Source organism: Bos indicus x Bos taurus, chromosome 6, assembly GCF_003369695.1.
Source record: "Bos indicus x Bos taurus breed Angus x Brahman F1 hybrid chromosome 6, Bos_hybrid_MaternalHap_v2.0, whole genome shotgun sequence".
Classification (NCBI taxonomy): domain Eukaryota; kingdom Metazoa; phylum Chordata; class Mammalia; order Artiodactyla; family Bovidae; genus Bos; species Bos indicus x Bos taurus.
Window position 1 is genome coordinate 49166991 of NC_040081.1, and position 17003 is coordinate 49183993.

Sequence of the window (17003 nt, forward strand, 5' to 3'; positions counted from 1 at the left end):
AATTTCAGAGTTTAGGGCAATCGCCCTATACCTTAACCCCTTAGACGAAACAAACTTTCCTCCATGGTGCTTACTCCTTCATCTCTTCTGAGCATCCTTTGACCCCAATAAAGTGGTCTGTCTTAAGTACTGTCTCTGCAGTTTTTGCATTTAACTCTTTATTACACATATTGCTCTATACAGTATTAACTTTTACAATGAAAGTGCTACAGGGTCATTTCTTAACTCAGAGATTACATGAAATGATAGCATGTGTCTTCCAGTACATCTCACAATCCTTTATTATCTGTGCATATTTTTGTATGTCACCAATCTTCTTGCATATTATTGTTCAAATATAATGGTTGCTCATTAACTCTAAGATAACATTATTTATTCCATTTATAACAGTCATTGATAATTTAGACTTCCAGTGACAGAGTATGTACCTCATATTGAGGTATCCTCTAATTTGACCTTATTCACCTTTATCTTTTTCCTTTAGCCTCTGATAAGATGCTCAATTATGTTAGGAAAATTCAAATTCCATTATAAGAAACTTTAAGAACCAGCACAAAACTCTTCTGAGAATTAAACAAGCTAACCAATGGGTGAGTTTTGGTAATTTTTTGTATATCAGGTTTGTCTCCTGATAATAATGAAATAGTAACTTAACATGATAATATTTCAATTAACACTAAGGAGAAACTAGGTGAGTAAAACCAACCCACTTTGTAAATATTCAACCTGGTGGAGCAATTAGTTAATCCAAGTACCAATTAGAGCTATAGAAAGAATAAATAGATCCTGCCGTGCCTAGTAGTCAGGCTCAGTGAATTTAACTCAAATGTAAGAGTAGGATTGTAGTACCATGCTATTTCTGTTCAGTCAAATGAGAGAGACATGATGGAAATTGATTTAGCTAATTCAAGACCATACTCACCACATTTCCTGAAAATTAACATGTAGGCTTTTGTCAGTTAATTTAAAAAATACAAAAACAACATTAGTTTCAGCACCCTAGACTATAAGAATGTAGTCCTTTCTACAATTTGCCAGCTCTAATAAGGTATGAGAGACTGTAACTTTTAGCATCCCTTATAAATACAGAGCAAGTCCAGTTCCCCGGTATGCAAAATCATGCTAAATCTATACATTAAAGATTTTGCCAGAGAAAAAATATCAAGAATATAATAGTAATTAACTAGGATACAAAGTTACAGATTATCACATACCACATGTTACAACAAGAAATGGGTATTGTTATTATTCCTATTTAAAGATGAAACCGCCTGCAATGTGGGAGACTTGGGTTCTATTCCTGGGTTGGGAAGATCCCCTGGAGAAGGGAATGGCTACCCACTCCAGTATTCTGGCCTGGAGAATTCCATGGGCTGTATAGTCCATGGGATCGCAGAGTCATACGTAACTGAGCAACTTTCACTATTTAAAGATACAGAAGACTAAAGAATAGAGGATGCTTGCAGTTTGCAAAGGGAGTCATTCATAGAAGCAAGATTTTGTCACGGGTATTGGAGGCAGAGAATATACTCTTAAGACATAGGTCGTAGCTTTTTCCACTTATGTGCCCCAATTTCCTCCGGCTCCAAACTTATATATTTGGACATGTGGGAATCACATCAATAAAATGAACTTTGTTTTGATTCAGGGCAAAGTAGCAAAGTGACTCAGTTATGCACATATATACCTACCTTCTTTGTCATATTCTTTTTTAGTATGTTTTATCACAGGATATTGAATATATTTCCCTGTGCTATACAGTAGTGCCTTGTTGTTTGATAAATTCTTAATAAATATCTGGCATGTGATAAAAAAAAAAAAAGAATAAACTAAAAGAATGCTGCCATGTTTCACTACTTTGCATTGATGGAAAGAATTTTCACCTCAATCAACATTCATTTCTATATTTAAAGCTGAGTATCATCATCAGACAGAGAAGGCAATGGCAACCCACTCCAGCACTCTTGCCTGGCAAATCCCATGGACAGAGGAGCCTGGTAGGCTGCAGTCCATGGAGTCCCTAGGAGTCGGACAAGACTGAGTGACTTCACTTTCACTTTCCTGCATTGGAGAAGGAAATGGCAACCCACTCCAGTGTTCTTGCCTGGAGAATGCCAGGGACAGGGGAGCCTGGTGGGCTGCCATCTCTGGGGTCGCACAGAGTTGGACACAACTGAAGCGACTTAGCAGCAGGAGCAGCAGCAGCATCAGAACAGAAATCTGGGACCACTTTAAGACTTGCTGTATCTTCTGTTAAGTTAAGTGTTTCAACCCTCATACTCTAATGAAAGGAATACTAAACTGCTTTCTTAAAATCACTTTCAAAAATAAATCAGATCAGATCAGATCAGTCACTCAGTCGTGTCTGACTCTTTGCGACCCCATGAATCGCAGCATGCCTCCCTGTCCATCATCAACTCCCGGAGTTCACTCAGACCCACGTCCATCGAGTCAGTGATGCCATCCAGCCATCTCATCCTCTGTCGTCCCCTTCTCCTCCTGCCCTAAATCCCTCCCAGAATCAGAGTCTTTTCCAATGAGTCAACTCTTCGCATGGGGTGGCCAAAGTACTGGATTTCAGCTTTAGCATCATTCCTTCCAGAGAAATCCCAGGGCTGTTCTCCTTCAGAATGGACTGGTTGGATCTCCTTGCAGTCCAAGGGACTCTCAAGAGTCTTCTCCAACACCACAGTTCAAAAGCATAAATTCTTCGGTGCTCAGCCTTCTTCACAGTCCAACTCTCACATCCATACATGACCACAGGGAAAACCATAGCCTTGACTAAACGAACCTTTGTTGGCAAAGTAACGCCTCTGCTTTTGAATATGCTGTCTAGGTTGGTCATAACTTTCCTTCCAAGGAGTAAGTGTCTTTTAATTTCATGGCTGCAGTCACCATCTGTAGTGATTTTGGAGCCCAGAAAAATAAAGTCTGACACTGTTTCCCCATCTATTTCCCATGAAGTGATGGGACCGGATGCCATGGTCTTCATTTTCTGAATGTTGAGCTTTAAGCCAACTTTTTTACTCTTCACTTTCACTTTCATCAAGAGGCTTTTTAGTTCCTCTTCACTTTCTGCCATAAGGGTGGTATCGTCTGCATATCTGAGGTTATTGATATTTCTCCCGGCAATCTTGATTCCAGCTTGTGTTTCTTCCAGTCCAGCATCTAGAATACTAGCATAGTTGATGATGTTAGTGATGAATGAAGCTTCCTGAGGAAATAACACATAAAGTTTACTTTTTCATAATTTGTTCTTTGCTTTAAATTCCTGTACTGGGAAGAAAAGATGAATTCATCTTTTGAATGGAAATATGTGTATGTATTTTCTATTGTATAATATATAACAAGATATGCTTAGTAATAAGCTACTTAAAATATTCAAAATATAAAGTCTTATTTTAAGTAAATTAGTTTACTTTATTCTAAATTGAGCCAATCTGTTTTTCAAAATTAAGCCAATGTTCTCTGAATTGGCTATCTCAACTTTCATGACATATGTTCTTACATAACAAAGAAAAGTACAATTTTGTGCAGAATCACACATACAATTTTTAAATAAGTATTTTTTGAAAGACAGTTGACATCCATTTGCTTCATATATATATGTTATAGGCTAGCAGTGAATCATGCCTAGAGCAGGGGTAATAGCACAAGGGCATTTAGAAACCTCTGCCAAGATTCTGTTAATCTGCTATTCCACATTCTTTCCTGAATTTTAACTAACCACATTAGCATATTTCTTTCCTTCAAAATAGTATTTCATAATGTCAACTGATCTTTTTCCAAAGGACTAATTTAGGCAAGTCAGTTTTTCTGATCTTTACCCTTTTGTTAAGAGCTACGGTTAAGCTTTCGTTGTTTGTTTTAATGTTGTTTGTTTGTTAATGATGTTGTTTAATAGGTAGTGTATAAGTCACCTTAGGTTTTATAAGGGAAAGACATAAATCTTATATATGTGCCTTATCCCTAATTGACACTTACAATGAACAGAAAACTCAAGGTTGAATCCTCATTGAATTTTTTTTCCTACACGTTTCCCTATGATTCACTGTACCTGTACAGCCGGAAATAAAACCTATCAGGTTCCAATAAAACTTGATGAGTTTTAGAACACATTCTACGACTACTCATTTAAGATATGCATTACACTGAGGTTATTATGACAGTCACTAAAAGCTGACTAAATCCATTTCCATAGAACTCAGTGTTTTAACAGACTTGTCAGTGCTTAACCAGATGCCATGGTCGGGCTTCCCTTATGGCTCAGCTGGTAAAGAAGCTGCCTGCAATGCGGGAGACCTGGGTGTGATCCCTGGATTGGGAAGATCCCCTGGAGAAGGGAAGGCTACCCACTCCAGTTTTCTGGCCTAGAGAATTCCATGGACTCTACAGTCCATGGGGTCACAGAGTCGGACACGACTGAGCCACTTTCTCTGACTGACTGACTGACGGTGAGCACCATCTGTGGGTTGACTTTGCAAGTATCATTTTTTCTGGCTGTTGAAGTAGAAAATTATTATCTACATTTCTGAAAAGTGGAAAATACTGAAGCAATAGCCTATCTAAAATTACAATGAGTGAAATTAAGATATGATCAAAAGTATAGTGGGATAAACATATTGCATTTCAAATTATTCACATTGTGTACTTTGAAATTTTAAAAGTTACACTACAGTTAGAAACAATTTTCTATTTCTCAGTTAACTTTAACGAAAAAAAAAGTAACAAATAGTTTACCCATAATTTTATTTATTGATTTTATCAAATAGATATGAATATGTATTTTGAGATTTTCACTTAAAGTTTACTTTTACCATATATAAAGATATCTACCCAGAACCACTCTCAAATGATCTAATATGAAGTTTTGTGGCAACATAATTTTAGAAGTAAGTAATTTATTCAAAACTACGAATTCTGGAATACTAAAAGCATCTGCCATGTAATAATATCCTTGTTGATAAAATGTTTCACGATAGTCACGCAGTCTGTTTTTAGTTGTTCAGTAAATGTGAATTTAACTCCTATTTTAAAAGGGATAAAGCATAGAGGGAAATGGAGTGAACAGAAAAAGAAGGAAGGGGATTGAGGGAAGAGGTGAAATGCTGTGATAGAAATAAAAAGAACAATAAGGAAGAAGATTGATCTGGCATACTTGGGTATAGAGAGAGTCCTGTCTACCTTTGACACTGAATGGCAAGCATTTCTTTTTTTTTTTTTTTTTTTAGTTCCAGATCACTGTAATAAAGTAAATATCACAATAAAGTGAGTCCCACAAATCTTTTGGTTTTCCAATGCATATACAAGTTATGCTTACCCTATAATGTAGTCTATTAATACTTTATAACTTAAAAATGTTAACCATCATCTGAGCCTTCAGTGAGTCCTAATCTTTTTGCTGGTGAAGGATCTTGCCTTAATTTTGATGGCTGCTGACTGATCAGGATGGTGGTTGTTGTTCAAGGTTGGAGTGACTGTCCAATTTCTTTTTTTTTTTTAATTTTTTTTTAATTTTTAAATTTTTTTTTTTTTTTTAATTTCAGGTATACACGTGCTCCCCATCCTGAACCCTCCTCCCTCCCCCCTCCCCATACCATCCCCCTGGGCCGTCCCAGCGCACCAGCCCCAAGCATCCAGCATCGTGCACTGAACCTGGACTGGCATCTCGTTTCATACATGACATTTCACATGTTTCAATGCCATTCTCCCAAATCTTCCCACCCTCTCCCTCTCCCACAGAGTCCATAAGACTGTTCTATACATCAGTGTCTCTTTTGCTGTCTCATATACAGGGTTATCTGATGATATTCCAACTGTTGGAAATTAGTGCTAATTTGACAGGTAAGTTTCACAAAGGCGCATGTGTGCGGGCACACGCATGCATGTGCGTATTAGTCGCTGTCTTGTCTGACTCTTTGTGACCCCATGGACTATAGCCTGCCAAACTCCTCTGTCCATGGAATTCTCCAGGCAAGAATACTGGAGTGTGTTGCCATATCCTTCTCCAGGGGATCTTTCTGACCCAAGGATGGAACCCGGGTCCCCCGCATTGTCTTTACCATCTGCCACCAGGGAAGCCCCTTCTCAATGGTGATCTAAAATTAAATTATCTCTTTGACTTACACCTGTAAATAACTACAGTGAAGCTTCTTCATTTCTGGCCACAAAGAAGTCCCTGATTCAGTTGATATTCCACATTACTACTGGGAAACTCCTCCCAAAGATTTGGACCAACAATCCACCAATAGACTAACTTTTAGAAAAATTCATATTAGAACCTTATACAGGCATACTTTGTTTTATTGTGCCTACTTCTACTGTGCTTCACAGATAATATGCATGGGCATATGTGCATGCTCAAATAATGGTTAGCATTTTTTTTTTTTTAGGGATGAGTATCTATTTAATGGAAAAGGAAATGGAAACCCCCTCCAGTATTCTTGCCTGGAGAATCCCATGGACAGAGTAAGCCTGGTGGGCTATAGTCCATAGGATTGCAGAGTCGGACACGACTGAGGCAACTCAGCACACATCTATAATTAAGGTGTTTGCATTGTTTCCTTGGGCCTCCCAGGTGGCTCAGTGGTAAATAATCTGTCTGCCAATACAGGAGACACAGGAGACAGGAGTTCAATCCCTGGGTGAGGACGATCCCTGGAGAAGGAAGTGGCAATCCATTTCTTGCCTAGAAAATTCCATGGACAGAGGAGCCTGGTAGGGTACACAGTCCAGGGGGTTGCAAAGAGTTGGATATACTGAGCGTGAGACAAGATGACAAATGTTTTCTTAAACATGATTCTATTGCACACTTATTGTTTACAGTGCAGTGTAAACATAACGTTTACATGCACTGAGAAATTAAAAAAAATTGTGTGAGTCACTTTATTGTGATGGTCTGTAACAAAACGTGTAATACCATCATGGTATACCTGTTCATTCTATATGTTTTACACACATGTTACATACTGTGGAAAAGAAAACAGAAAACTTTAAAGATACCTTGTTTTAATAGTATTTTAAATTTTGTAGTCTATATAAAATCACAGTATATAAAAAAGTATAATACATATAAAAATTTCATCATGTAAACAAAAACAAGTTATAATTCAGGAGTGCTGCTGCTGCTGCTGCTAAGTCACTTCAGTCGTGTCCGACTCTGTGCGACCCCATAGATGGCAGCCCACTAGGCTCCTCTGTCCCTGGGATTCTCCAGGCAAGAATACTGGAGTGGGTTGCCATTGCCTTCTCTGATAATTCAGGAGTAGCTACAGTAAATAATGGTATTTATTTGAAAGTGTCAAAAGTCCTGAATATAAAGTATTCCCTTAATTTATTAGCTCATGTGATATCAAACAGTAGCAAATAGTTTCTTAATACTTAGTGGCCACACACACAGCCCTTATAATCATACAAATTTATAATAAACATAGGTTAAAATATGTATTTTTGCTATTCTGTGTTCAGTCATATTTGTATCTTTGCTATCTCCTAGACTGTAGACCACAAGAGGCAAGAATACTGGAGTAGGTTGCCACTTCCTCCTGCAGGGGATCATCCTGACCCAGGGATCAAACTTGGGTGTCCTGCTTCTCCTGCACTGGCAAGCAGATTCTTTACCACTGCACCACCTGGTACTACATTACCAATATAAAAAGGAATATAAATAGTCTACAACTTTGGAGATTTACTTTTAAAGCCTAAAAGCTAAACTGCTTTAGGTATATCAAAAATCTAATAACTCAAATTAAAATTAGGATATTCTCTGTTGTAAAAAAAAAAAATGACCTAAGCTAACTATTTCCAACCAGGTCTATTGCTAATCCACAGTGCATTAGCATTATAGATATAATATCTTCTATAACAACTTAAATATCATATTTTGCTTAAAATGTGTTAATCATATCAATGACTAGTGATTAGAATAGACAAGGCCAATAATTTCATGGCTCTGTGTTTTACTACAATCATATGTTTGCAGCCCTGAATTTTTTTTTTCTCTTTAGTTTATTTTTTTATTAAAGGGTAATTGCTTTACAGAATTTTGTTGTTTTCTGTCAAACCTCATCATGAATCAGCCATAGGTGTACATATATCCCCTCTCTCTTGAACCTCCCTCCTATCTCCCTCCCTATCCCACCCTCTAGGTTGATACAGAGCCCCTGTTTGAATTTCCTGAGACATACAGCAAATTCCCATTGACTATCTATTTTATATATGGTAATGTAAGTTTCCATGTTACTCTTTCCATATATCTCCCCCTCGCCCCCTCCTCTTGTCCATAAGTCTATTCTCTTTGTCTATTTCTCCATTGTTCCCCTGTAAATAAGTTCTTCAGTACAATTATTCTAGATTCTGTATATATGTATTTCTTTCTGACTGACTTTACTCTGTATAATAGGTTCTAGGTTCATCCACCTCATCAGAACTGACTCATATGCATTCCTTTTTGTGGCTGAGTAATATTCCATTACGTATATGTACCACAACTTCTTTATCCATTCATCTGTCAATGGACATGTAGGTTGCTTCCATGTTCTAGCTATTGTAAATAGTGCAGCACTGAATTTTAAAAGCACAGGCATGTAATTAAGTTAAATAACATTCTATAAGCCAGATTTACTACCTGGTGATTCTCCACAGCTCTGGCTTTAAAACATTTTATTTTTTTTCTTCAAGGACTTCAAAGTTAATAAAGTGTATGTATCCTAATGGCACCATCTACCCATTTTTCAATTGTGTTTGGTACTTTGTATAGCGGGCTTTCTGGTGGTCAGACAATAAGGAATCTTACTTGCAATACAGGAGACTGGGGTTAAATCTCTGGACTGGGAAGATCCCTTTCAGGAAGAAATTGCAAGCCATTCCAGTATTCTTGCCTGTGGACAATCCCATGGACAGAGGAACCTGGCAGGCTACAGTTTACAGGGTCGCCAAGAGTCAAACACAACTGAGTGACTAAATACAAACACACTTTGCATAGCACACTTTAATTTATTTTCAGTATTTATTTATATTATATTTATCTTAATAAACAAACAACAATATAGCTATTTTCATAGTTGCTAAATCCCAAAGAAAGGCAATGCCAAAGAATGCTCAAACTACCACACAATTGCACTCATCTCACATGCTAGTAAAGTAATGCTCAAAATTCTCTAAGCCAGGCTTCAGCAATACGTGAACCGTGAACTTCCTGATGTTCAAGCTGGTTTTAGAAAAGGCAGAGGAACCAGAGATCAAATTGCCAACATCCGCTGGATCATTGAAAAAGCAAGAGAGTTCCAGAAAAACATCTATTTCTGCTTTATTGACTATGCCAAAGCCTTTGACTCTGTGGTTCACAATAAACTCTGGAAAATTTTTCAAGAGATGGGAATACCAGACCACCTGACCTGCCTCTTGAGATATCTGTATACAGGTCAGGAAGCAACAGTTAGACCTGGACATGGAACAACAGATTGGTTCCAAATAGGAAAGGGAGTTCGTCAAGGCTGTGTATTGTCACCTTGCTTATTTAACTTATATGCAGAGTACATCATGAGAAATGCTGGACTGGAAGAAACACAAGCTGGAATCAAGATTGCTGGGAGAAATATCAATAACCTCAGATATGCAGATGACACCACCCTTATGGAAGAAAGTGAAGAGGAACTAAAAAGCCTCTTGATGAAAGTGAAAGTGAAGAGTGAAAAAGTTGGCTTAAAGCTCAACATTCAGAAAACAAAGATCATGGCATCCGGTCCCATCACTTCATGGGAAATAGATGGGGAAACAGTGGAAACAGTGTCAGACTTTATTTTTGGGGGCTTCAAAATCACTGCAGATGGTGACTGCAGCCATGAAATTAAAAGATGCTTACTCCTTAGAAGGAAAGTTATGACCAACCTAGACAGCATATTCAAAATCAGATACATTACTTTGACAACAAAGGTTCGTCTAGTCAAGGCTATGGTTTTTCCTGTGGTCATGTATGGATGTGAGAGTTGGACTGTGAAGAAGGCTGAGCACTGAAGAATTGATGCTTTTGAACTGTGGTGTTGGAGAAGACTCTTGAGAGTCCCTTGGACTGCAAGGAGATCCAACCAGTCCATTCCAAAGGAGATCAGCCCTGGGATATCTTTGGAGGGAATGATGCTAAAGCTGAAATCCAGTACTTTGGCCACCCCATGCAAAGAGTTGACTCATTGGAAAAGACTCTAATGCTGGGAGGGATTGGGGGCAGGAGGAGAAGGGGATGACAGAGGATGAGATGGCTGGGTGGCATCACTGACTCGATGGACGTGAGTCTGAGTGAACTCCGGGAGTTGGTGATGGACAGGGAGGCCTGGCGTGCTGCGATTCATGGGGTCTCAAACAGTCGGACATGACTGAGCGACTGAACTAAACTGAAAGTCTTCTTTTAAAATAAGAAGACATGAGATTTTTACATATAAACACACATAATATGGAAGGGGAGAGAGAGAAAGAGAAAAAGGAGAGAGGAGAGATGATAGAAGCAAAACCAACATTTCCTGTCTCTCTCACAAATACACACACAAACTTGGATAGTACACTTGTAGCAATTCCCATTTCAAGCTTCTTAATATGAGAATTTGGAGGAGATATAAAAAATTGAATTTTTTTCTTCAAGACCAAAATACAAGATATAGCTTTGAATTTACAAAAGTTTGCATATGAATTAGTAAAAATAAACATGAACTTACATGCTTAGACAAGATTGAAATCAGTGCAGATACTCTCTCTTTGGCATTAACGGATGCTGTAAACTGTAAAAATAAATATCAATTTATATACTTATATTCAAATCACAGTTAATATATATGAATTACATTATTAGACCTATTTATTAATACCAGAATGAACAGAACCTACATGTCACTATCAAATATCCATGTTTGACAACTTTTGAGATTTATGACACCACAGAGAATGAAATCATTACTAATTATCCCAAGTATGCCTCTCTTTTGCTTCTTCATAATTAATAAACATATAACCAAAAATTAAACTTTAACAGAAAATGTGTATCATGATTTGAGCAAAATTTATCAAAAACCTATTTCAACTTTGTTTTCCTATGACCTTCTCTAGATAATCCCAAATTCAAGATTATCTTAGGACAATGTAGCCTATAATATTTGCCAAAATGCAGGGCTGATAGAATTGCTCTTCTTTTCCTCTGCTCACCTTTTAGTCTGTTCTCACACTAATAACTAATTCTTTTGCCTGTTGAGCAGCTGTTTTTCTCATACATTGGCATATAATTATCTAGGTACATTATCGCTCTGTGGGTTCAGATATGAGATATTTATGTTAAAATAGTTACTGAAACTATATTTCTTTATTTTGCATTATGAATAAACATATCTTTATTTTATAATCATATATGCAGACAAACATTTATTTTGTTAGTGCTAGTCACTGAGTCATGTCTGACTCTTTGAGACCCCATGGACTTTAGTCCTCCAGGCTCCTGTGTCCATGGAATTATCCAGGCAAGAACACTGGATTGGGTTGCCATTCCTTTCTCCAGGGGATCTTCCCGACCCAGGAATTGAACCCTCATCCCTTGCATCTCCTGCATTGGCAGGTAGATTCTTTACCACTGTGCTACCTAGGAAGCCCACTTTTTTGCTAGCTAGACACTATGCTAATTATTTCTTTAAATTCTCCCCTAGAAGTCATTGTCATTGACAGATGAGAAAACAATAGCTTATTAAAATCAAGTTCATATCATTTAAGTGTCAGAGTGGGGTTTTAAGTATCAACATCAGATATAAAATGACACAGATACGTGTGATGGAAATGTCCTAACTTTATTCTTTCATTGGAAATGTCACACATTAAGAAAGCCTCCCTCCCCCACCCCAACTTTGTACATATATTAGCAATGCCTTTTTCTTTCCTTTATCCCACCCCAACCCTCAGAGAAGCAGTGTGAGATTAAAGAAAGACCATGCACACTTTGCTTTCAGACAAATAAGAGTGGCAATTCTCTCTCCATAAGTACTACTTAGGACTTAGAAGTGTTAATGTCCCTGCTTTGTAAAATGGGATTAAAAATGTTTGAATACCTTTTATGGAGACTGAAAATAATCTATATGATGGTTACAGTATAAGGCACACTGTAAATGCAACAGATATAGTATTTATGAAAACTTCTAATGCTGTCTACATGCTGAACCATCCAAAACAAATTCCACGTCTATGGAAATCCCTTGCATGTGTTTTAGTTCATGATGGAAGTATCAAAGGAAGAAAGAGATAGTGTATTCCCAAAGAAGAAGTTTGGATAAAAATAATTAACTTCCAGAGACATGGAAATGCATGCACTCTAAAATGTAGAATTAAAACCTCTAACCTCTGAAAAAAAATTATAAAAGGCCAGTATGATTGGATTTCTTGTTGTTATAGTTGTTTCGGGGGATCTTTCTGATTCAGGGATGGAACCCATGTCTCTTACATCTCCTGCATTGGCAGGTGGGTTCTTTACCACTAACACCACCTGAGAAGCCCCATGAGATCTCTGCCTCTTGTTTGACCGTGTGCTCAGCTACTCAGTCATGTCAGACTCTTCGTGAAACCATGGACTGTAACCCACCAGGCTCTTCTGTCCGTACGATTTTCCAGGCAAGAATGCTGGAGTGGGTTGCCATTTCCTTCTCCATGTGATCTTCCCAACCCAGGGACCCAACCTGAGTTTCCTTCATCTCCCGCATTGGGAGGCAGATTCTTTATCACTGAACCACTTGGGAAGTCCTGAGCTGAGACAAAGTCAACCTGTAGGTTGCAAGTGACTGCAAACAACAGCTTGTTTTCTCTCACTAGTTGAATAACAACTGCCAGGTCTTCAAATTGAACAGTTCGCGTTACTTATTTACTCATTTTTTGTAAGTCTATTTATCAAAAACTGGTTCAATTCTTTAAAACTTATGACTTAGAAAATCACGTGTGCAACCCTCATGACAGGGCACTCATGTATTTCCAGATGGATAAATGGTGCTTTTTTGATCTGCTTTATAAGATCAACTAATGGAGAGATTTCTCCTCATTCTGGTTTTGCAGATTACATGACTATATTCTCTGGGGCCTGAATGGTCAAATCAAATATTGGAATAGCAATCATACATGAATTACTAGCTAGTTGCAGAGTCTTATGGTAGACTCTATAACACTATGATAAGATTTTAAATCACTCTAAGAAACTATAATAACATCAGAATCAATGACTTCTAGCCTGTTGGACCACTATGATCCTGATTCATTTTGGGCATCAGTAAATACTTCAATATTAATGCATTCTTTGATACTCAAAGGAAAATAAAAATAAGCTCAGTATTAAACATTATTTTATATCTCTTGATTTTTATGGGTGATTGTTTTCTTTATTTTTAAGGAAGATCATAACATGAAGCCATGTGTGAAACCCTGGAGCTGGTGTATTAAGCTAATAACATACATATTATGGGGTTTCCCTGATGGCTCAGTGATAAAGAATCCACCTGCCAAGCTGAAGACACAGGTTAGTTCCCTGGGTTGAGAAGATCCCCTGGAGAAGCAAACGGCAACCCATTCCAGTACACTTGCCTGGGAAATCCTATGGACAGAAGAGTTCATGGGGTTGCAAAGAGTCAGATAGGACTTGGTGACTAGACAACAACAATGCAGATTATGCAGTTTGACCCACTAAGTAAGGTGGCACAAGCCAGAAGCAGGAGTAAGGGTTGAAGTGGGGGTGGGGATGCAGCATGTAACTCCCTGAGCATTAGAAGGAGTGTCCACTTTGGGGAAGAGAAAATCCTGGGGCCTGTTTTGATTGAAACATGAAATTTCCACACAATGGAAGTAAAGTCACAAATGCATCACTTTCCAGAAGGGGAGGTGTGATGAACCTGGGAAGGGCAGTACTCTGTCTGAGATCATCAGCCAGCAGGAAACAGATTACTTATAAGGTGGCTGGAGTCAAAGTTACTAATATTTGGGGGATTCAACACTGAGTGGTCACTTTAGGTGATGCCCCAGGTAAAGCAAACTAGGAAACTGTAGAAGAATCCTAAACTCAGATCTTTATCTAAATGTCCACACTCTGGGTGTGAGCAGAGTTGTCATACTGTAACATGCCTAGGCAGCAACTCAAAAAATGGTTTTCTCCTTGGAGAAGCATTATGTGGCAACAATCCTAGATAAATCTGGGAATGTGTGATTCACTCTTAATTGTTCACCTCTTTATCGCCAAGTTGCCACTAGCTATCTGTTTTACTCATGGCAGTGCACACAGGTCAATCCCAGTCTCCCAGTTCATCTCAACCCCTCTCCACCCCTGTCTCCACTTGTCCATTCTCTATGTCTGTGTCTCTATTCCTTCCCTGCAAATAGGTTCATCTGTACCATTTTTCTAGATTCCACAAATATGTGCTAATATACAATATTTGTTTTTCTCTATTTCAGAAGGAATGACCTGTAGGCTCATTCCATGTGTCCTGATGAAAGCAATATTACTGTTACATTTCTAGTCCTAAAATATATTTGGTGGGGACTGTTGGAAGTGGGCCCAAACACAGTTAGGGATGTTGCATATAAAACAATAGAGTTGCTTTATTTACTTATTTTTTAATTTTTTTACTAATCATATTCATGGTTATTAACAGCTAATTAGCTGTAATATCTACTGATAAAATATTCCAAAACAAATTACATGTAATTTTTTATGATTTCCCTAAGATTCAGCCACATCCCAGCTTATTAACAAAAAGTTTATGAAATCTACCTATAAAAATGAGAAAAGTGATTGTTCCCAATATATCTCACAAAGATGATACAATAATTAATAATTTAATGATTATGTGTCAGCTAACTCTGAGGAGGATATGGGGGATTTTCTTCTCTTTAGATCTTTAACTTGAAAATCAAAACTTATCATACCAATGTTCTTATCAATGATGGTAATCGTTTAATGCATCTCTACCTTCCTTTTTTTTCTATTTCTTGTGAACTTTCAAATCCCAATTATTGCAATTCAGGAAAGGGGCTCTGGCATTTTCATATCCTGACAAATTGAAATGAACAATTAAGAGTTTCTGTTCAGTTCAGTTCAGAGGACCTATTAGAGGACCTAAGTTCAAATGTTTCATTAACATGAATAATACTTTGTTAAGTTATATTTACAGTTTAGTTTATGTATATGCATCAGTCTGGTTTTATCTTCAGAGATGATTTTAAAATTATTTGAAGTGTTCACTAAGTATAGTTTCTCTGGAAGAATATAGTTTACATGAGTGGATATATTGCTGTCTGGACAATGTGAAGGAACAACAACACTTCTTGTGACTTCACGTGTGACTCTTCAAATGTAGAGTATAGGAGGTGCAAACGGCAGTAAGTGCTGCCAGAGAGGGCCCAAGGAGATAGCAAGCAAACCTGTAGGATAAAAAACTTGAATGTACATTTCCCTAAAGTACTGGTAGATATGTGGCTCAGTGATTTACAGCAATATAATGTATGCAAAGAAAATAAACAAGATTTTTATGTCAAAGCACAACTTGAGGTCGTATTCCCTGATCACTGTCCTACTATATGTTTTACTGAGCATATATATACAACTTCTGACAGTGGGAGGGGGTCTAACATATTAAAAATGAGTATAATCTTGACAGAGCACATGAGACGATTCATTTCTGAGTATTCCATTACCTACTCTGACAGCCTCACAGCTCTGTTGGGAAATAAAGTATAACATTAGGTTACTAAGCAACTCTTCAGCTTTCTTAAAAGTCTGTCTTGGAACTCACTTGTTTATCCTAATTGACTCTATCCGTGTCATCTTGAACATAAATGGGACATCATGTTTAGAAATGCACTGGATCTCTACTTTCAGCTAACATGTCTTGCTACCTCTGCATATCTAAATCAAGGACCGGCAATATAAATGTCATATTCAAAGCAAATTTTTGTCTTCCTCTTGAGCTGCATTGAAAAAAATATACATATGTTGGATTAAGTTAGTGTCTGAAGTAATCTACACACTGTCAGAAAACAACATGAAAGAATGAAGAGTGACTCTCTTTTATTTTTTTACTTTTATACAGAATAAAGTTTTAATTAGCCAGTCAAACTTATCCCCAGTTTATCCCTACAATATAATACATCAGATTTAATAGCAAGTCTGTCTCACAGCATGGCAGCCACGTTGACATTTCCTCAGTCACTAAAACTTTGAGCAAGATAGTATCTCATCCAATCCTGAAATATCAGTGATAAATGCATGAATATGTCACACTTTATGAGGAACAAAATTGTCTTTTGTTATCTTTGATTTCTCTTTGGTTTATATCAGAGGTGAATATAATAAAATCACAAGCATTTTATAATTCTGTGTATTTTCTCATGAAACCATTTACTCTCCTCTCAATTTTAGAGTAGTTAACACTTTAATTCTGTTACATGAAGTATTTTGTATTTTGATGAGGGTCAAAGATGTAGTCAAAATTGACAGGGTTGTTTTTTTAAATTCTGAATATTTCTGCTGAGTTTCAACTTTGGAATTGCTGGATTATTTTCTGTTTACTTACAATATGACCAGTACAGAATCCCTTATAAGAGTCACTTCACCAGTAGCCACTTTACAATAACTGCTGATATAAAAAGCGTATTTATTTGCAGCCAATTAAGCCAACTGTGCTTTTTCCCCATGGGGGCCCAGTGTGCAATGGCTGCAAACAGCAGCATCCTAGGTAGGGTTTGCAACCTATTGCCTGTACAGGTTGCCCTACAGTATCTTAAAGACAACTCTTTCTAGTGGGCATTCTTGACTGGTCTGCTGTCCCCAGTCTAGACTCCAGACAGGTATTTGCCATGCCTTTGGAAAGCCCCAGGGCACAGTGGCCAGGAGCCACATTGACCAAGTCATAATGTCCATCCACACCAAGCTGCAGAACAAGGTGCATGTGATTGAGCCTTCCAGCAGGGACAAGTTCAAGTTCCCTAGCAGTCAGAAGATGCAC

General features: G+C 37.6%; 1 non-coding gene across 1 annotated transcript; it reads left to right on the forward strand.

Annotated features, from left to right (window-relative positions):
* Nucleotides 1-16656: 16656 nt before the first annotated feature.
* Nucleotides 16657-16790, forward strand: LOC113894819. The gene has a single exon (XR_003511664.1). It is a non-coding gene; the product is annotated as a small nucleolar RNA SNORA70 (small nucleolar RNA).
* Nucleotides 16791-17003: the final 213 nt, after the last annotated feature.